The sequence below is a fragment of the Pipra filicauda genome, unplaced genomic scaffold (genome assembly GCF_003945595.2).
Source record: "Pipra filicauda isolate LSUMZ 115617 unplaced genomic scaffold, ASM394559v2 scaffold1143_size26272_pilon, whole genome shotgun sequence".
In the NCBI taxonomy this organism is placed as follows: Eukaryota; Metazoa; Chordata; class Aves; order Passeriformes; family Pipridae; genus Pipra; species Pipra filicauda.
The window spans coordinates 1-19,380 of NW_024103589.1; the positions used below are offsets into that span (position 1 = coordinate 1).

The 19,380-nt window shown below is 36.7% G+C and overlaps 1 long non-coding RNA gene across 1 annotated transcript; it reads right to left on the minus strand.

Moving 5' to 3' along the window:
- Nucleotides 1-2,347: 2,347 nt before the first annotated feature.
- LOC120323729 lies at nucleotides 2,348-19,180 on the minus strand. Its single transcript, XR_005564519.1, has 2 exons — nucleotides 18,435-19,180; nucleotides 2,348-4,933 (listed from the first exon to the last, which is right to left on the minus strand). It is a non-coding gene; the product is annotated as an uncharacterized LOC120323729 (long non-coding RNA).
- Nucleotides 19,181-19,380: the final 200 nt, after the last annotated feature.

Here is a 19,380-nt window from a genome sequence, read left to right on the forward strand (position 1 = left end):
ATGCAACTTTCATAAACAATTGTTAAATCCTCCTGTAGTTCAGTGCTGGTAGAACACCATGGTCCTTTCCTCAGAAGTACCAATGTTTCTGCTTTCAGCACCTGGCACTGTTAGTTATTAACATCTTTCGTTCTCAGTCAGATTACTGCTGGTAAAGGACACACTGAACCTGGCAAACTGTTCTCAACAGGGTGTACTGAAAGTGGTCAGTTTTGGTTTACATGGGTTGGATTTATATTTGCAATAAATGTGGTCTGTTCATTCGACTTTGCTCTGCATCCTAAAATTGAAGGATGTGATGCACTTTAGGAATACTTTTCTGTGACAAAAGGATGCAAAGGGTATCAGGCTAGAGCAGAATCACATGAATCATATGAAAAACTACATTGTCTTTTGATGACCATCTTATGTCACCTACTTCATGAAAATCACAAGATACCATTTAAAGCTGAGCAATGTGTTTGTACAATATAGGTCTCCCTACTGAGCAATTTCAACACAGTGCTTGTCAAACCCAGGTCTGGAAAACAAATAAATTTGTTTTAGTCTTAATTTTGTTCTTGTTGTTAATGACAGCTATTTCTAGAGATTAATTAAAAAAAAAAAAAAAACAAAAAACGAAAGAAGGAAAAAAAAGGCATAGTCTTGTCATCAACCAGTTGCAACTAGAGTAGTAACCTTTAGGATGTGTGATTCTTGGGAAAAGTTATCCTCTGTCTTTTGGGACAAAAAGTTCCTTCTGAGGCTAAGCCCAAAAGAAAAGAGAATGGGAAAAAAAACCAATTCTCTTTAGAATTTCCTTTGCAGTTTCTTTTCATTTACTCTTTTGGCTTGACACCGATGGAGTAGGCTTTTTGTGCACTACTTATAGTGCATAAATACAGAGAATGTATTTAATGAAAAATAAAAATAGGTTAGCTTTTCTGACAAAGATGATGTATTAACTTTTGAGAAACACTTTTCCTTAAATTAGGTACTTTAAAAAAAAGTGAAATACTGAAAACTCATGAAAAAAACAACACTGTTCTTAAGTGCTCTTGCAGGGCTGAAAAACCTCTCTTTTGGCTTGAAAGGTTTTTCTTTAATTCAGAATTCTTATTTGGCTTGTTGTTTACTCCCTGAATCTGTTTCTTATGTCTCATTCATGGATAATTTATTTTGGTTCCTGCTATTGTGCCAAAAGTATGATACACAAATATTCTCAAATTCGTCTTCAGCACTTTTTGCTGAAACTTGAACATACATAAATCTGTCGCGACATTCATTCTTATGCTTCATTTTATGTTCTCAAGAGTTCTTACAGTCTTTTATGTCTTTGTTTTTTCACTTACTGGTTTTGCATTTGTTTTAAAGATTAAATATATATGATCTATATTTCAAGTTTCCACTCCTAATTCTTTGGTCCTGTATATAGTTGTTCAAAAAATGCCAGACTGATATGAAAAGTTTTGGTGGAATAAAACAAAAATTTAAAGCAACAGTATTGACAGAACGTCATGGTCCGTGTTCTACTATTTACTCTGTAGATATATGGGTTTACAACATAAACCGTGCAAAGTTATTTCACTGCTGTTACGTGTGCAAAGAATTTAACTGTACCTTGAATTTTGAAATATTGCATCTCAATATATGATTACATGATTTATTTTTGCAAGAATGTACTTAGCATACCTACAATTTTTCCATTGCAAACTATCAATCCCTCAGCTCCACAAATGATTTTTGAATAAATTATGCATGTTAGAGCAGATGACTGTTTCAGAGTATTATATAACTTCCAAAAAAAATAAATCTCAACAATTCGTACCTTTTCTGTTATGTAGTTAAATACACCTTTTGGTGGAGATATCTGTGTGCTGATACCAAAATCTGGTGGAGGTACAGTCAGTAATGACAAGGACCCTGCATAGCTTTTGGAAATAAAGAACAGCCTGCCATGTTCTGGTTAATTATTTATCTGGAGAGGAGGCAGATGATTAACATTACACATTTGCATTGCATTAATGCAACAACCTCTATTGGTCTGTTCATTTATAAAGTGGAAGGGCATATGTGAAATTAGAGAGCCTTAACTAGAATAGAAACTGTAGCTGTTTGAGGACACCTAATCCATTTGTCTCTGAAAAAAGTCTTCATAGCACTTGTTCAGCCATCAATTTCCTGAATTTAATCCATCCCTGCAGGTAGGATTCCTGCCAACATAATTTCTTTCCCAAAGCCACATCTGGCTTATCCTAGAAAGTAATCTGTTTACTACTCATATGCCAGAACAAAACCCACCAGCCATTTCAACCTCTTACAAGCTCAACGTTTTTTCCATTATCTAGAGGGGAAGCATAACTTAATCTAAGTAATAAAATCCACTTAAGACATGTTTATTATATGGAATATATACATATTTACATACCAATAAAGTTTCCTGTACATTAGCAAACAACTCCTTAAACATGAAATTTCTGGATTTTACAGAGAAGTGAAAATTCAAGTGAAAACAACTACTGCACTTCTTGAACTATAACCTTGCAAGTGGTTGGTTTGAATTTTACATTTATTGAATTCTTGGTTCTCTAAGACTCTCTATCAGGTTTGAGAAGGCATAGGCTTTACTGATAAGTATTTAGGTGTTTGTAGGTTGTCAAAACAGATGTGCTATGGATTTCCAAGTGTAAATTAAAAGTTCAGAGAAATCAAAGAAAATAAAACCTGGGGCAAAATACATCAGTTTATGTAAAAAACATAACTCACTAGCTGCATAGCTTCCACTATGCCAGGTAACAAAGGTAGCTTAGAACAATGGAAGAACATACATACTGTGGAATTCATGTGGAACATTAGGAACAGAAGTGTTCAGATCCTAAACCTGAAATTATTGCCCATAGGACCTACACTGCTTTAAGTCTGTGTAACAGTTAACTCTAGAAGATTAATTATTTACCCATGTATAACTGAGTGGAATAGTATCACATTCTAAATTACAGCAAATATTAGTAAAACAGTAAGTTTGTCAAGGATGCCTGAAAGGCATTCCTGAGGTGGAAAACAAATCAGAGTCACCTGACCCATGAAGAACTATATGACCCTACTTCTTTATGGACACCAAATACTCAAAAGTTATCAGATTTTTTTACATCAAAACAACAAATTATGGGAAAAAAAGGATAAAATAGTTGAATATCAGGCAATTACAAATTTACCAAAGTTGCTTATATAACCACATTTCCATCCTCTAGTGAATTAAACTTGGGACAGAATGTACATAACAATGTCATTCACAGTTACCGACTGTAAGGAACACTCATGGAGGCGTTGCTAATTATTCATCAGGCTTTTTAATGACTGGTTTATGGAAGTGATTTTAGTCAATGTATTTATTTATTGGGAGAACTGAAAACATATTATTTTTCTAAAAGGTTGTCCTAAAAAGAAAAAGTTACGTGCTATTGCAGCAAACCTCCACCATTAATGAAGTTTGAAACCTGAGTTTGGCAAGGCAAGACATAGCATTCTGTTTGACCTAGTAACTGGAAAAGATCAAACCTGTTGAATATGATCCTGGTTATATAGTTCTTTGCCTCATTTTTAGATAGAGTACGGATGTGACTCAGGGCAGCGCAGACACTTTGGCTGTTGTCTGTTGGAGCCTGGATCGCTTTACTGCAGAAACTGTATAATGGTGGTGGAGTCACCATCCCTAGATGGTTTGAAAAGATGCCTTCCTCCTATTTAAGTGGTCTGAGTTATATCCATAATAACATCTGTGTGAAAATGTGCTGGGAACAGGAATAGCTGCTGCACAGGTTGCAGCCTTAGCAAGATCTTGTGAGGGTCCTTCATCAAGCAGATAAAATAGTTCCATTTGAATTCCAGTGCAAGAAACAAACTGAAAAATTATGGATTATTTCTGTACAGATAAAGAAATACTAACCACAACATCTGTATAAAAAATATTGTCACGCTGATAGTTTTTACAAGTGTATAAGAAAAAGATTTAATATTTAGAAAAATTTTAATATCAAACCTGGATTATTTTGAAAATAAAATTTTACTGTATTTATCAGAAATAGATATTATTTATAATTCTCTCAGTTCACTGCTAAGATAATCCTCTGAGCAGTGCCTGTGAATAATTCTTTTAAATAAAAAGATGCTTCTCAAAACTTCTAGTTGCTCTATAATGTGTTTTTTAAGCCATAACATATACTGGATGTTCAGTTAGGATCTGTGAGGGTAATAAGGCTGATGCATTTTTGATTGGGAATAATGGCCAAGTGTACCCATTCTGGACCAACTCACAAAGGACTGCAGATTTATGGTCTATAACTGTACCTTTTCATGTGTTTTAGGGGATCTAATAAACAAGGAGAGAAAAGTTCCTTGAGTGACACTAGCTGGGGACAGTCTCTGCGGACAGAGAGTACAACTCCAAAGTGGTGGATGGAAGCCAGGAGTGTTTGCTTAGCATGTGTCTAAATTTGCATTATTTTCAGAGTGAGTTTTATACTTTTAAAACAATTCTTGATTTGTCACTCAGGTTTATTCTGCAGAGTATTGAGATACACTCTCCTTGTTTTGTGACATTGACATTGTCATATATTGTTGCTCGCCTTATGCATGCATGAACAATTGCTGCCTGGATGGGGTGACTAGACAATAACGGGGGAATACTCTTTACTTTAAAACTCCTATTATCTCCTACAGGAAATACATATTCCTGAGCTTTCTAGTCCTGTCCAGAATACACCATGATTAATAAGTAAGCCATTAAATTAATCATGTTGAATTCAGAAAAAAGCTGCTCCCCAAAATCTGTCAAGGTAATTGTTCTTCTTTATTCTCTGAGATAGGAATGCTCGGTATCAAATAAACATTTTTTAAATGTTCCACCATAACTTTCTCCTCATCTTCAAGATCTGCATCTTCTTTCATCTCCCATCTGAAAGAAAAATAACTTTTTATTAATTTTTTATGTGTTTTAAACCAGTCTTTAGAATAAGCAAATAAATACAGAACTTGTTACTATCAATTCACTGCCCTCCCTAGCAGTGGGTTACACCAGTTGAAATTACTGAATCATTCAAAATACATCCCCCAAAAATCTTGCTACACGCACCTTGTCATGGCCGTGTGGATACTGACACAAATTGTCAAAGCTACCACATAATCTTACTTATATTCATTGAAAAAGTGCTCTTTTTTTTTCTGTTTTATATCAAACATGCAGGTAGAGGTGGAAGCCTAGTCAAACTAGGAGAGAATAAGTGGAAAAGCTAACATATGCTTTGGAAGTTAAGCAGATGCTCTCAATACTCTCTAAGTTTGCAGTGAAAGGTGACCACGTGATGTCCAACCAAATATTTAATGTGATTGTCATAATTCTCTGGCAGTGATGGTACCATATTACAAAATACCACAAAAGTGACAGGCTCTTTGTTTCTTAAACCATCAGGTACACCTATCACAACCAGAAATAAATGACATCAGATTCTTCTTTCCCCATGTGAATACTCATTTCTAGTTTAGGATTAAGTCCTAATACCATTACAACTGAAAAAGTGAAAGAATATGAATTTTTCTTTTTTTTCAGTAATTAAATATAGAACCTTAAAAATAATGCAGTGTTCCCTTGAAGAAAATCAGGATAATAAACTCAGAATTAGTGCTGCTATGTAGTCAGTTGAAGAGGTCAATAACGAACGATCCCAGGTTTGAGGGTGAAAACTGGAATCTTTATTGAACATGTGAAAAGCAATATAAGGGTCTTGGGGGCAGGACATGTTAATGAGGAGGATGGGTTATGCTAACTAGGGGATGGATTATGCCAACTAAAAGATTACACAATTTTCTGCTAGTTACACAGTTGGTTAATATTTTCCCTTAGCTAGGACCGCATGGCGGGAAAAGAACAAAGGGGTTTCTACATGTTCTGATAACATCATCACAAAGTCTTTCCATATCTTGCTGCAGGAGACAGGCCAATCAACATAGTTAAATATCAATAGGTCTTGTGAGGAAGGTCCTCAGAGTAAGGAGTTTCTCCCAGCTCCTGCTGTCCTTGGCCTGCTACATAATCTCATCAGCTCCTTCTCTGCTGATAGCTGAGCCCCAGATCCCAACAGTCAGCTAAACTTTGTAACACTCAAATTATGCCTACACAATGCTCAGTTATGTGGCTCTATCTCTTCTACAAGTTTTGTGGAAATTTAAGAATTTGACATCCCTTTAATATTAATCTCTTTTTGTTCTAAGTAGACAATGAAGTGTAGCCTCACGGTTCAGGCCAGCTAAAGACAAAAGGTAAAGCATGAATACTAGATACAGAAATCAGATTTTCAAGTATTAAATACAATAGGTTATGAATGAGCCATAAGATGCTGCTGAAAAGTAGGAGACACGGAGAGAAGCAGCAGAACAAAGACTACTTTTAGGAAACTGATGTCAGGAGCAATACTTTAATTCTGTCCTCACAATTCTTAGGTCCTCATTCAGACTGCAAAAACCAGAACCTAAACTATACAAGTTTAGATTGGTGAATAAATGAAATATAATACAGAATGGTGGGAAAACGGCATTCCTCATATTTGCAAGAGGAGAACAGTCATTATTGGCAATAGAGCATGGTGTACACTTTTTGTAACTATGTGACCAGTACATCTGCTCTAGAACAAGCAGCAGTCACAAGTATTGAGGCCATGTTGCTGAGAACACGGTTGCGTTGGGCAGGGCACGTCTCCAGGATGAAGGACCACCGCCTCCCTAAGATCCTGCTTTATGGTGAACTTGCCACTGGCTGCCGCAAGAGAGGAGCCCTGAAGAGAAGATACAAGGACTCCCTGAACCAACATCTCAGCCTTGGCCACATTGATCATCATAACTGGTCTACTCTTGTCTCCAGTCGGGAGGCCTGGAGACACACCATCTATAACGCTGCTGCTTCCTTTGAGAACACACGCAGGATCACTCTCGAGGAGAAACGACAACACAGAAAGAATCGTGTCTTGCAGAATACACCATCTAAGGAGTCTTTCTGCTGTGCCTTTCACAATCGGACATGTCTATCTCGTATTGGCCTCATTAGCCACCAGCGTGCTTGTGACAAATGTGGGTAGAGCCTTCCCAAATCTTCGTTCGCGAAGCCCAGCCATGATGAAAAGCTTACTAAAGCGAGAAAGAGAACAAGTGCTCTGTAGTACAATCTCATTGTTAAAAAACAGGTGGGGAAAAAAAATATGTTCAATGAACATGTATAAATTAACTTATATACATCACACCTTTACCTTAAAAATTGAATCTGACAACCCATATTACTGCCTGAAGTGAAGAAGTATCAGAACAAGGAAAGCATACTATGAATAAAATTGAAGCAATGAATGCTTCAATTATTGCAAAGTTTTGCAATAATTAACTTCCTATTACTCCACTCATATGTAACTCCTATCGTATTTAACCTTATGTGAGTATTAACATTACGTACAATTAATTGCTATGTCTGTCTGCTTCATTCTCCAGTTTATGATATATTTATAGAATGAACAAGCCTTCAGTTCAGTTAGTTTTGCAAGCATCCCCAGTGAATGCTGTTTAAAAGGGTGACTAGTTTACTTTTCTACTTTTGCTAATGTACCTCGTCTTCAAACCTAGGAAGCAGTTCTGCAAGCCTTAATTTGAATTTGTGGTCATCAGAGTCATTCAGAAACACCACTATACCAATAGAATTGATTAATTTTAATTTATTTGATTTGTTGCGTAGTTTTTAGTAGAGGAGCTATTTGCTTAAAAGGACAATATCTGAAAATGCTAGATGGAAAAAATTCTAAACAGTTAATGCTGGAAATACAACACAGAAATCTAGAAGTTTTGGCTAATGGAAGCTTAACAGTAAATCAGCAGATTACTTTTAAAGATAGTGATTTCATACTTGTCAGCACATTTAATTGAACCTTAAACATTAGTGTTGGTAAAAATCTTCAGTGTCATCCAGTTTGGCCTTTCTTTAGTGTTAATTTTATAGCATGTTATTCTAATACATTACATTATCATTTTGTCCAAAAGTAGTCTATTTTTAAAGCATTTAAACGGGTCCAATGAGGATAGACTGTTATGCATTTGCTTAACAGTATCCATGAATTAAAGAAGTGTGAAATCAGCTTGACAAACACCTGGTCCCTCATCTAATTTAGAAACTTTTTCTTCACTTTCATGCTTAAAGTCTGGGGACAATATAGTTTTTTAAAAGACTACTGGACAGTAAGGAAGAAGGCCACAACACATCTTTATTATTCCAAACGGGATGAGAAATTAACCGATAGTTTTGTGTTTAAGTGGAAAAAGCCAGCATTTACTAGTCAAAAATTTCCAAAATAGATGTTTTTACTAGCATATCAAAAATGTGTCACAATTGTTTTGGCAATAGTAATTGGCATAAATCCAACTAGCCAGTTCAAGTAATGTGAATATGAATAAAATTACCATCATGAATTACTTTCAAAATGCCAGATTCATCAGTTTAACAGCCAACTTCTGTCGTTTCAAATCATTAGCTCATTTCAAACATAGCTCTTAGAAAAAATTCCCAAATTCATAGGTAACATATGTTTTATTTCAGTCTGGCTATATCTTGGAACATCAAATAAAATCAGCATTTCAAAAGGATACTGGAGATATTTGAACAAATCCATCATATCATCACCTCCCTTTTGCTTAGATTTCATATAAACATAAAGAGATGAGTTCAAGTGTCCAGAAAGCCCAACTTTCAGTATGTTCTTCATATTTTAAAGAAAGCATATGTTAAGAAGAAAATGCCATCATCTTTGTAATCTTTAGGGTAGCACCAAAAGCTTTCAAGCCAATAATACTTGTGTACTTAGGAGAATTAAAAATTTTAAATGTTTTCAAAATATGCTGAAATATGAAATAATGCAGATGACACACTGTATGCACCTGATGTGAATCACTGCAACACTTTGCTGTTCTTTTCTGTGTTGCATGTGGCTAATCAAGGGGGGACGGAGGGGGAAGTAGTATATTTTTTTCAGACAGATACAGCAAAACACATTGGCACAGATAAATACAGGAATTACTGAAGTTTTCTGCTGCTCAGCTTAGACTATGAGGTCAAAGAGTATGACTAGCACTGGGAGGGCTTTTGTTTCTCCTGATAAATAAGAAGCAAGAGAGGAAGAAGTCTTGACTGGTACATTTATAAGCTAACAAAAAAAGTGCAAGGGGTAACTGTTCAGTAACCCAGGAAGATCCAGTGATACCAGCTCAGGTTTATTTAGCGATGTATCCATGTGCTATCCTTGCATATAAATAGCATCAATGTATCTATTTATATAAATGGCTATCCAGGACTATATTTTGTGATACTTTTGTTTCTCCACTTAGTAAATGATAGGAAATAAAGAAACAGTAAATACATTTGCAGAGATGCAGAGGAAAATCTTCTGTGCACCTGTTAGGCATGCTGGACATTGCAGTAGGGCTGGACACATGGTGATATATTTGCTGCTTTGATTTTCTGTTGCAATATTGCATATATTTTGTAAATTGTAGATATATTCCTATGAAGGCACTTTCTAAAAACCATATCAGGGACTATATATTACATTTAGGTGCTTGTTACAGATCAAGACTAAGTACATGCAGTTGATAGCAAAGCAGTAGTATATGAAATCAGAAATAAAACATATGAAGTAGTATGCAACAGGGATTACCAAAGGTGACAGAGATTTTACCCGCAGTAAATTGCAACATTTGAAGAAGCTGTGCTACGAATTTTACATTAATAAATACTCTTTGATTAGTTCCGAGGTTTGTTTATAGCAGTTGATTAGTTATAACAAGTGTGTAAATATTAGAGGGAAAATATGTAAAATGTTAAAAACAAGAATAAACATGAACAAAATTTAAATGAAATGTAAGAATACTTTTCAGCAGAGATGTATTTTCAACTTTGAAAAATGTCCTTATTTGTATCAGAGTATATAACCATGTTATTTTCTAAAGCTTATACAAGCCAATGGCTAAAAAATGAACAATTTATAGAAAGGGTCACACTAATATAAATTTATAGTGGCATTTTATGCATTGCTAACAAGACTTATCTAGTATTTTGCTATCTACTGCATTTCTTAACGTCTTGGAAAATGTTACATCACATAATTCTACAGAAGGAATTATAATTAAAAAAAAACAACCAGAAACCAATACTGTTATTTCCTATGCAAAACCTAATATCTCCTCTTGTAGGGAATTGTTGGCAAATGTAGAAACACTAAATAGCTGAAAATATGGATCTCTATATTAAATAATAGCTATGCCTAATAGTTACTATGTAACAAAAAAGAGAAATGAGCTAAAAATATTACATAATTGACATCTAATCTAAATCAGACACAAACAGTGCCACGCAAGCATCCTAACATGAGTAAATATTCAGACTTCAAGCACCACAAGCTCTTAAGCTTATCTTTTGTTAATGTCGTGGATTACAAATAGAATCAGGGAGCACAAGTAGAGAAGGTCTTTTTGTGCCAAGTACTATGTAAGAAGGCAAGAGTGGAGAGCAAAAAAACCAATCCAAAAAATGTGCTTAAAGTTAACTTACATTCCCTTTTATCTTTGTGATATAAGAGTAATTCCATGTAATCCACATGAAAATATTTTCCACATATTCACCTTCAATTTCTTCAACAAGCTGTTTTGCTGTAATTTTCAGACTTTTGTCTAAATGCATTTATTTACAAATAACACTATAAATGGAAGGAGGCAAAAGAAAGCAATAGTTTGTCCATAAACATCTAATTGATGCAATTTTGTGAAATTGATATGAAGGTCTTCTTATTGTTTAAAAGGTGCAGATTTTCTGCAAGTGACTTAGCCTTATGATGCTGCCAGCTGCGGCAAATTCTCTTACATCGTGTGCATGCAGCTGTGGAGCCTTCCCAGTTCAGTTGGTCCTCTGGTCCTTTTCTGTTTAAAGAATATTTTTCATGTGCAAGTACTCCTGTAGCCTTTTAAACTTGAACAGATGTGAAATGATTAATTGTATTTTCTCCAAAAGGGATTTTCATAATTGTCCTTACACTTATTCCTTATAAAATATAATTATGATAGATATTATTAGCAGCTTGCTGAAGATGAGACTGACCATTTTTTTTGTCAGCTGTTGACAAAGAAGGAGGAAAGTGACAAAGCAGGCATGAAGCAGAGACAGGTGTTTTGGTGTTTTGTTTTGCCTTTTACACTTTCCATACTACTTATAAGCCATCACCACATATCCTACTCTTATAGCTGTGCAGGACCTTTACTGAATTCAATCACCTTTCATTGAAACAATCATTTATCCCTTTGTACCTTATTATACTGGTGAATTCATACCTGACATGGAAAGTATCTGGCATTTTTGTACAATTCTTGAGATTTCTTACGATAAATCAAGACATTTAAATTTAAATTGTTTATTTTAATCAAAAAAAAGTATATATTTAAATTTGTTAGAATACTGCAAATAAATTCAGTAGTGTTCTCTACATTGAGCTGGAATGGGTAGAAAAATCCTACACTTAGTTAAAATATAAAGACTTGCTACCAGCTCATGGAGCATTTTAATGAATAACCCTTTTGCTTCCTGAAGTTTGTAAGAGACACGACTGTGGATTAAGTTTTTGCAGGCTGTGAAACAATTGTTTTATCAGTCTCTAGCATGTTATACCTCACCACAAGATAAGAAATTTTAGCAGATGGTATATTGTTTGCCATTTTTAAGTAATAGAAGAATATAAATCTCTGTAAGTTTCTTTTCAGTATTTCACCTGTAAATACCCTTTTTGTAACATGAGAAATCATAGACCATGAAATACATTTTACATCAATGTTACGCAGCCAACTAAATCCAGTGAATATTTATAATCTCAGTTCCTGAAAAGTCTTTCAGTTTCCATGTGGTTCAATGTTTTATTTTTCTAATGGTAGTATTAAATTAAAAGGGAAGCCTCTGGATTGCATTTAGTTAAAATAATTTATTTAAGACTGTTACTAACATTTAAATTCCTAAACATTACCCATTCAAAAAAACAATGTCTGCTTTGTTTCAGCCATTTATGTAGTACTTTTCTCATATTTCTCAATATCAGGGGAGGGGAGGGGAGGAGCTTTGAAGCTGTCACCATCTTATTCTGAAAATATATATTCTGTTTGTTAGATTTCTGTGGCAGCAGAATGTCTTTTTATTTTCTGTTTTTTGAGATTTCCCTTTTTATACACAATGTTTTAGAAATAAATTATTTAAATTTTTATTTAAAAAGAATATTTCAATATGGTTTGGGGTTTTAATTTCAAATAGTTATTTTTTTTTTAGCCCAAACTGTTATTTTCAGCTTTTCAGGTAACCAAGTATAGCATCACAGAATCATAGGATAGTTTGGGTTGGAAGGGACCTTGGAGATCATCTTGTTCTAAGCCCTCTGCCATGGGCACCTTCCACTAGACCAGGCTGTTAAAAGCCCCATTCAGCCTGGCCTTGAAATACTTGTAAAGTACTTTATATTTAAAACAAAGCACTTTGGTTTTTTTGCCGTTTCTTTTAAAATAAGTTCAATTAAAAGAAAATAAACCAAAAAATGAAACAACTCTAATAATAGCAATTTACACAGCTTCAGTTTGCTGGATTTGTGCCTTACTCAGGCTTGGACCAAAACACATTCTCTCAATGCTTAGAATCTTAAGCAAAGTTTATTCACTAAGGACGATTTCTTATAATGACATTACAGAAATAATTGTGCTATGATCACATGTGCTTATTGCTTGCAGGTTGTATCATGTCCCCATTATTTTATTTCTTCTATAGACTATTCCCAAAACCTCTAGTGCATGCATGAAGTTGCTTATCTGAATCTCTAAACTAAGAACACTGTGTGCTTGTGTAAATGCATATAGTTCGAATATGTATGTATAGAGCATACCTTTATATATATACATACAGGTACTCATGCAAGTAACAGAGTAATGATACAAGCATTCAAGAGGGCCAATTTTATGGAAGAATGCGATCAATAACACTATGTCTAAGCTAAGTGCTTGGAGATGACTACTCAAAAGATTATATATTTTAAATAATTTAAAATAATTTTGCAATCATCACATGAAATGAATTGAAGTATTTTTAGCATTACTATAAATTTTTAAGAAAATCAAGAGGCCCAGGGAAGTATCTTATGATCACAGTGCTAGCAATATTTTCATTCAGCAAATACATATGATTTACCTGCATATAATTACATGATAGAAATGCATCTAGTAAAATTATCTTGCTCTTCACATCATGTTCTGCTTGTTCCCTCTCTTCACCCTCCCTTTTTAAATTTCAATTTAAAAAGGCTTTCCATAATGAATGCTGAAAACCCAATGTAAATACTTTAAAGGATCAAACTTTGAAATGTGGTTACTGTGGCACATGTGTGTTCTGTAAATACAAACACAAGATATATCTGCTGAGAAATTATATTTGATAATTTGACAGCTTTGTGCCTTAAGAGTATAAAAAATTCATATTTTGTCAACAAGAAACTTCTTCCATTTGGTAAGAAGGGGCTACTATGATAGCATAAAAAGATTAATATTTTGAAAACATAAGATTATTATGGCAGTAGCATAATCCCCTTCTTATCGTAACAAATTAAAACCACTGCTCTCTGGCCTGTAGCTAGAATACCCCAGTTTTCTGTGAGGACCAAAGAAAAAGTGAATTCAACAAGCCCAGAAGTCTAGCACCTGCTTCATATTCTATTTTCAAAAGTTGGTACCTGGTTGTTTAACCTGGTCTCCTGGTAATCCCTGAGGATTACCAGGAACAGACTGAAAATGGAACAACCAATTGGAGCAGAGATACCATCTGAAAGAAGAACAAAATAATCTGTATATAAAAATTTATATGACCCAACAAATCAATTTCAGACTAGCAAAGAGGTGAATAAAAAAACAGAGAGGGGATAAAGACACATGTACAGGATCTCTGTTAACAGTATGCTTCATTGTTAGTCATTCAGGTCTTTCACTGCTGTATTGCAACTCTGTACAGAAAGGTTAGTGTGAAATAAATAAATAAATAAATAATTTGTTTATGCTTGGAACAGAAAAACTAGTAATTTGCCCTCGTTCATTCCAAACAAGGTAATATTACCTACAGCAGTGTAACTAATATTTATATCCAGAAATGATAAAGCCACAAATACTAAGAAGAGACAGGTAAGTGAAATGAGGACTGAGAATACTGGAAATCGGTCATGCAGCCCAACATCTTGCAGCCAAGGTAAGAGGTTGTCATGGTTTGAGATAGCCCCAAAATCCAGTTCCCTAGCTCTAAGCCCCCTCCCACATCTCAGCCTAATGTGAGATGGGTTTTTCCAGACAAAACACACCAGACTCAAAGTGGGGGAAAGGGAATATATTACAATGACTGTGCAAATAAATACCATATCACATTATACACATGATCACAACTATCTCTACCATGACATATGTATTTACAATGGATCAGATCTCCTCTCCCCTCCAAATAAAAGTCCAGGAGGGAAAGAAGGACAGATCCCTTCCAGTCCTTAAGCAGCAGCATCTTCTAAGGCAGAGATCTGTCTGTCCTCTCCACATGCAGCAGCTGATAGCTGGATTTCTGCCAGCACTCACGAGGGAGGTATCCAAGCTCCCTCGGCCCCCTTGACGCAGGCAAAGGGGTCTTCCGTGGGCTTTGTAACCCCAGACAAGGTCGTTTCACCACGTCATATCACGAAGACACAGGGGGGTCTTCGTGACGGTCTGGTATCTCTTGCAGGGCCTCTGTGCCCTGTCTCTCAGGCTGCCACCATGGCAGCAGTGCGAGGTGGGGAGCCAAGGTCAACTCCCCCCGCATTCCTCTTGGAGCTCTCTAGCTCCTCTCTCTCCAGTGCTGCATGTCTAAAACTCATCTCCTTAATAGGAGTCCATCTCCCTCTTTTCTCAGAGGGATCTCAAAGGAGTTTTGGGGGGCTGGTACAGTCTTACCCCCAGAACTCTGTCTCTCAGCTGCTGGCTCTCTTTTTCCTGGCTCTCCTTCCAGGAGTCCTTTCTCTGGTGCTGCATGTTGCTTCTGCTGCTTCTCCGGTTCAGGTCTTATCTCTGGCTCTCTGCCACCGTTTCTCTGGTCATTGCCGGCTGCTGCTCTGTGCCGGGAGAAAAACATCTCCCGGCATAACTACAGACACTTAGTCCAGTCTAGCACTGTTCCAAGTCTCTGCAATCCCCCCAGCCGGGGCTGGGAGGCCCCAGAGGCCCCAAAGGGCTCAGAGCCCCTTCCTCATGGCTCTACAACATGGCCACCTCTCCTACCACAACCAAACTACAACTCATCTCTTCTGGTGAGCTTGTGATATGTTGACATTTCTGCAGGAGCGCCCATTGGGCAGAACTTCAAAACTTCCAGGGGTTTCCACCCCTTGGGGTCTACCACTTTTCTTAGCCTCTGGGGGAAAACAAAGTCCAAACCACTACAAAGGTAAAAGAAATTCCCTGATAGCACTCCTGAATAAATTGGAAAAAGCTTTACTTTCTCTGCTTAGCTCAAATTCACTCTTTAAACTGTTAGCTGAAAAAAGATAATAAACAAAGGCAAATTTCATCTGGTTTTGGCCCACTGCAAAGACTGGTTGCTCTACAGAACAGCTTGCTGAGCTCTGGAATGTAAAACTGAAGGAAATATCTATAAAAAGTTAACTTCAAAAAGCTGTGCATTAAATACATTTTAAAATGTATTAATTTACTCAACATGCATACACATGGAAAACTGTAAACTGTATTCCAAGATACATTATTAGAGTAGTTTCTAAATAGGGCATTGATTAAGCAGAAATATGACATGATGAAATGTCTTAATATACCTCATATTTATGGTAGATTTTTTCCACTCCTTTTTGCTTTGGGAAGTTAAACTCTACAGTGCAAATATTGTTTTAAAAATTATGAGGCTTTAGTTTTCAAACTAACTCAGTAGAATAATGTAAATTGTAATTTATGTAATGCAAGGAAAGAATTGAGGAATTTTCTTCTACATAGTATAATTACAAAAGGAATTGGCCTATTACATTATTTTTCATTAATCTGTTAGTCTGGCAATAGGCAAAAGCTTATGGTATGGAAAGAAAAAAACAGACACAAAAGCTGTGTGAAAAAACTTACATGATCTGAGCACAATCTATATAGTATCAACTTTGTGGATCCTCCAGTGATAATTTAGTTAAATGCTTAGCAGGCTAGTGAAAATAATATTTGGCAAATTATTTGCCCAACTTCCTGCTGACATTGTTTTGTAGGGTACATAAGCTAAGGATGGCACTATTCAAGAGATAAAGCAAAAAGACCGCTATAAAGCTTGTTGTGTAAGATACACATGATGTCTGAAGTGGAAGTAACAAAGCAGGGAGGATATGGATGCAAAAAAAGACATGTAAGAAAACAGTAACACATGGAAATACTTGGCTGTGACATGTATATTCAACTGAACTGCACATTTTTGTTGCTGCTATAATCTAAACAATATTTATTCGTACTGGGAACTTCCTTGGGATTATGCGCATATATATCTGCAACCAGGAAACTCATGAAGACATGTGTTCACAACTTTTAGTGGAATAGAAAACACCAATTTTGTGAACACTTTTTATGCATGTATACCTGCTCTTACTAATTTTCAAAAGCAAAACACATTTCAAAGCTAAAAATCAAGAAAATGCCTTCAGAAACTTTAACTGGTTGGCCTTTGCCAGTCATGATCAAGTCCTACATTGTAGCTTTGGTCAGAGATGTGAGGAGAACAAGGGAAGATGTACAGCACTCTGTGATGCTGCAATACAGTGATTCAGGGAGGATTTGATTAATTCCTTAAGACAGGAGAAAAAAAGTGTCACTGTAGGATGGTCTGTATCTTTCTAATTCAAATGACTCACAGAAGACATAAGAGTGACAGAGGAAGGTTCTCCCATGTAATGATGAAATTCACACCTGCCAGACTTGTGACTTTGTGTCTCTGCATGATGAACTTTAAAAGTTTCGATTTCATCTTGGTCCAGGTTGGGAGAATTTTTCTTAATCTCAGAATTCTCATGACAGAAATATAATTTATCTGGCAAGTATATAAAAATCATAGAATCATTGAGGTTGGAAAAGACTTCCTAGATCATAGAGTCCAATCTTTGACCGAACTCTAAGTGCCATGTCCAGTCCTTCCTTGAACTCTTCCAGGGATGATGACTCCACCACTTCCCTGAGCAGCCTGTTCCAATGCCTGACCACCCTTTCAGTGAAGAAATTCCTCCTCATGTCCAACCTGAACTTACCCTGGTGCAACTTGAGGCTCTTTCCTCTTGTTCTGTCACTAGCTGCCTTGGAGAAGAGACCCCCACCTTGCTATAACCTTCTTTCAGGTAGTTACAGAGAGCAATGGGGTCTCCCATGAGCCTCCTTTTCTCCAGGCTAAACAGTTCCAGCTCCTTCAGCTGCTCCTCATAGGACATGCAATCCAGACCCTTCCCCAGCTCCACTGCCCTTCTCTAGACTTGCTCTGGCACCTCAAGTCTTTCTTGAAGTGAAGGGCCCAGAACTGGACACAGGATTTGAGGTGCAGCCAGTGCCGAGTACAAGGGGAATAGTCACTGCCCTGATCCTGCCTCCACCATTTTGATGCAGGCCAAGATTCATACTGCTGGCTCATGTTCACCTGGCTGTCAACCACCACACCCAGGTCCTCTTCTGCTGGGCTGCCTTCCAGCCACTCTTCCCCCAGCCTGTAGCACTGCAATGGGGTTGATGGGATCCAAGTGCAGGAACAAGCACTTTGTCTTATTGAATCTCATACAGCTGACCTTGGCCCAGTGATCTAACCTGTCCAGATGCCTCTACAGAGGCATCTGCTTCCTACATCCAGCAGATCAACACTCTGCCCAATTTAGTGCTGTCTGCAAATTTACGGAGGGTAGACTTGATCCCCTTGTCCACACCATCAATAAAGATATTAAACAGGATTGGGGCCCACAACCGAGCCTTGGGGAATCCTGCTAGCAACCAGCTGCCAACTGGATGCAACATATTTGCTACCACTCTCTGGGCCCGGCCATCCAGCCAGTTTTCAATCCAGTGGAGAGTGCACCTGTCCAAGCTGGGGGCTGCCAGCTTCTCCAGCAGAATGTCACAGGAGACAGTGTCAAAGGCTTTGCTGAAGTCCAGGTAGGCACATCCACAGCCTTTCCCTCATTTACCAGGCAGGTCATAAAAGGCGATCAGCTTGGTCAAGTAGGACCTGCCTTTTCTAAAACCCATACGGTTTTAGAATCAGGCTGGGCCTGATTCCCTGGTCCTCCTTTATGTGCTGCGTGACGACACTCAAGATGATCTTTCCATAACCTTACCAGACACTGAGGTCAGGCTGAGAGGCCTGTAGTTCCACAGATCCTGCTTCTGCCTCTTCTTGTGGATATCACCTTGTCCAACCTCCACTCATCTGGGACCTCCCCAGTTAGCCAGGACGGATGATAAACGATGGAGAATGGCTTGGAGTCCACTCTCTGGAAGTCCAAAGTAGAGGTTTTGCTGACCATCCAAATACTACATACGAAATTTTGGAAGATGCCCAAAAAAACCCAGATACACTGGAGCCTACAGTATCTGGAAAATTACTATTACTTAATACTATTTCCAGCATTTGAAACAGGAATCTGTAGGCTATTAACTTCTTTGCAGCTGCTTGCACATTTCAGAGAACATGCTGCTATGCAACACCATTAGATCAATGCTGATTAGGACAGATCTGAGAGAGATAAAAAATGTAAAAATTCATTGCTATATTTGAACTTCTGAACTTCGTATTTCTAAAGATCAGAAATCAGCACAAAGTTCAGCGCTTTCAGAAAAAGCTTAATTCCTTCACAAACAGCCACCAAATAAATAAATAAACAAATGAGACCATGCAGCTAAATTTAGTGCAATGCTTCTCTCTTTTTTTTTGAAATTCTAATTTTCTCTATATTTCTGCTCAAGGTAAATAGCATTTTTACTACATAATTGTGGAGCATCATGTGGATTTTATTCTAGGATAAAAATATTAAAAGAATAAACTGTCAAAAATGTATTGAAATTGTTTTAATTATTCAGTATTTTTAACAAGCATGACAAATTCAGAAATGACAGAGAGCCTTAGGATCATAAAACCTAATGTATCTGCTGCAGCTGGCACTTGCAATGTCTATTTCATCATAAACAGCAGTTTTTCTGATTCTGAAGTATCTGAAACAGCCACAGATATGGCTGAAACCATGAAGATAGAAGTGGGCACTGTGTAAAAGTATTATTTTTTGT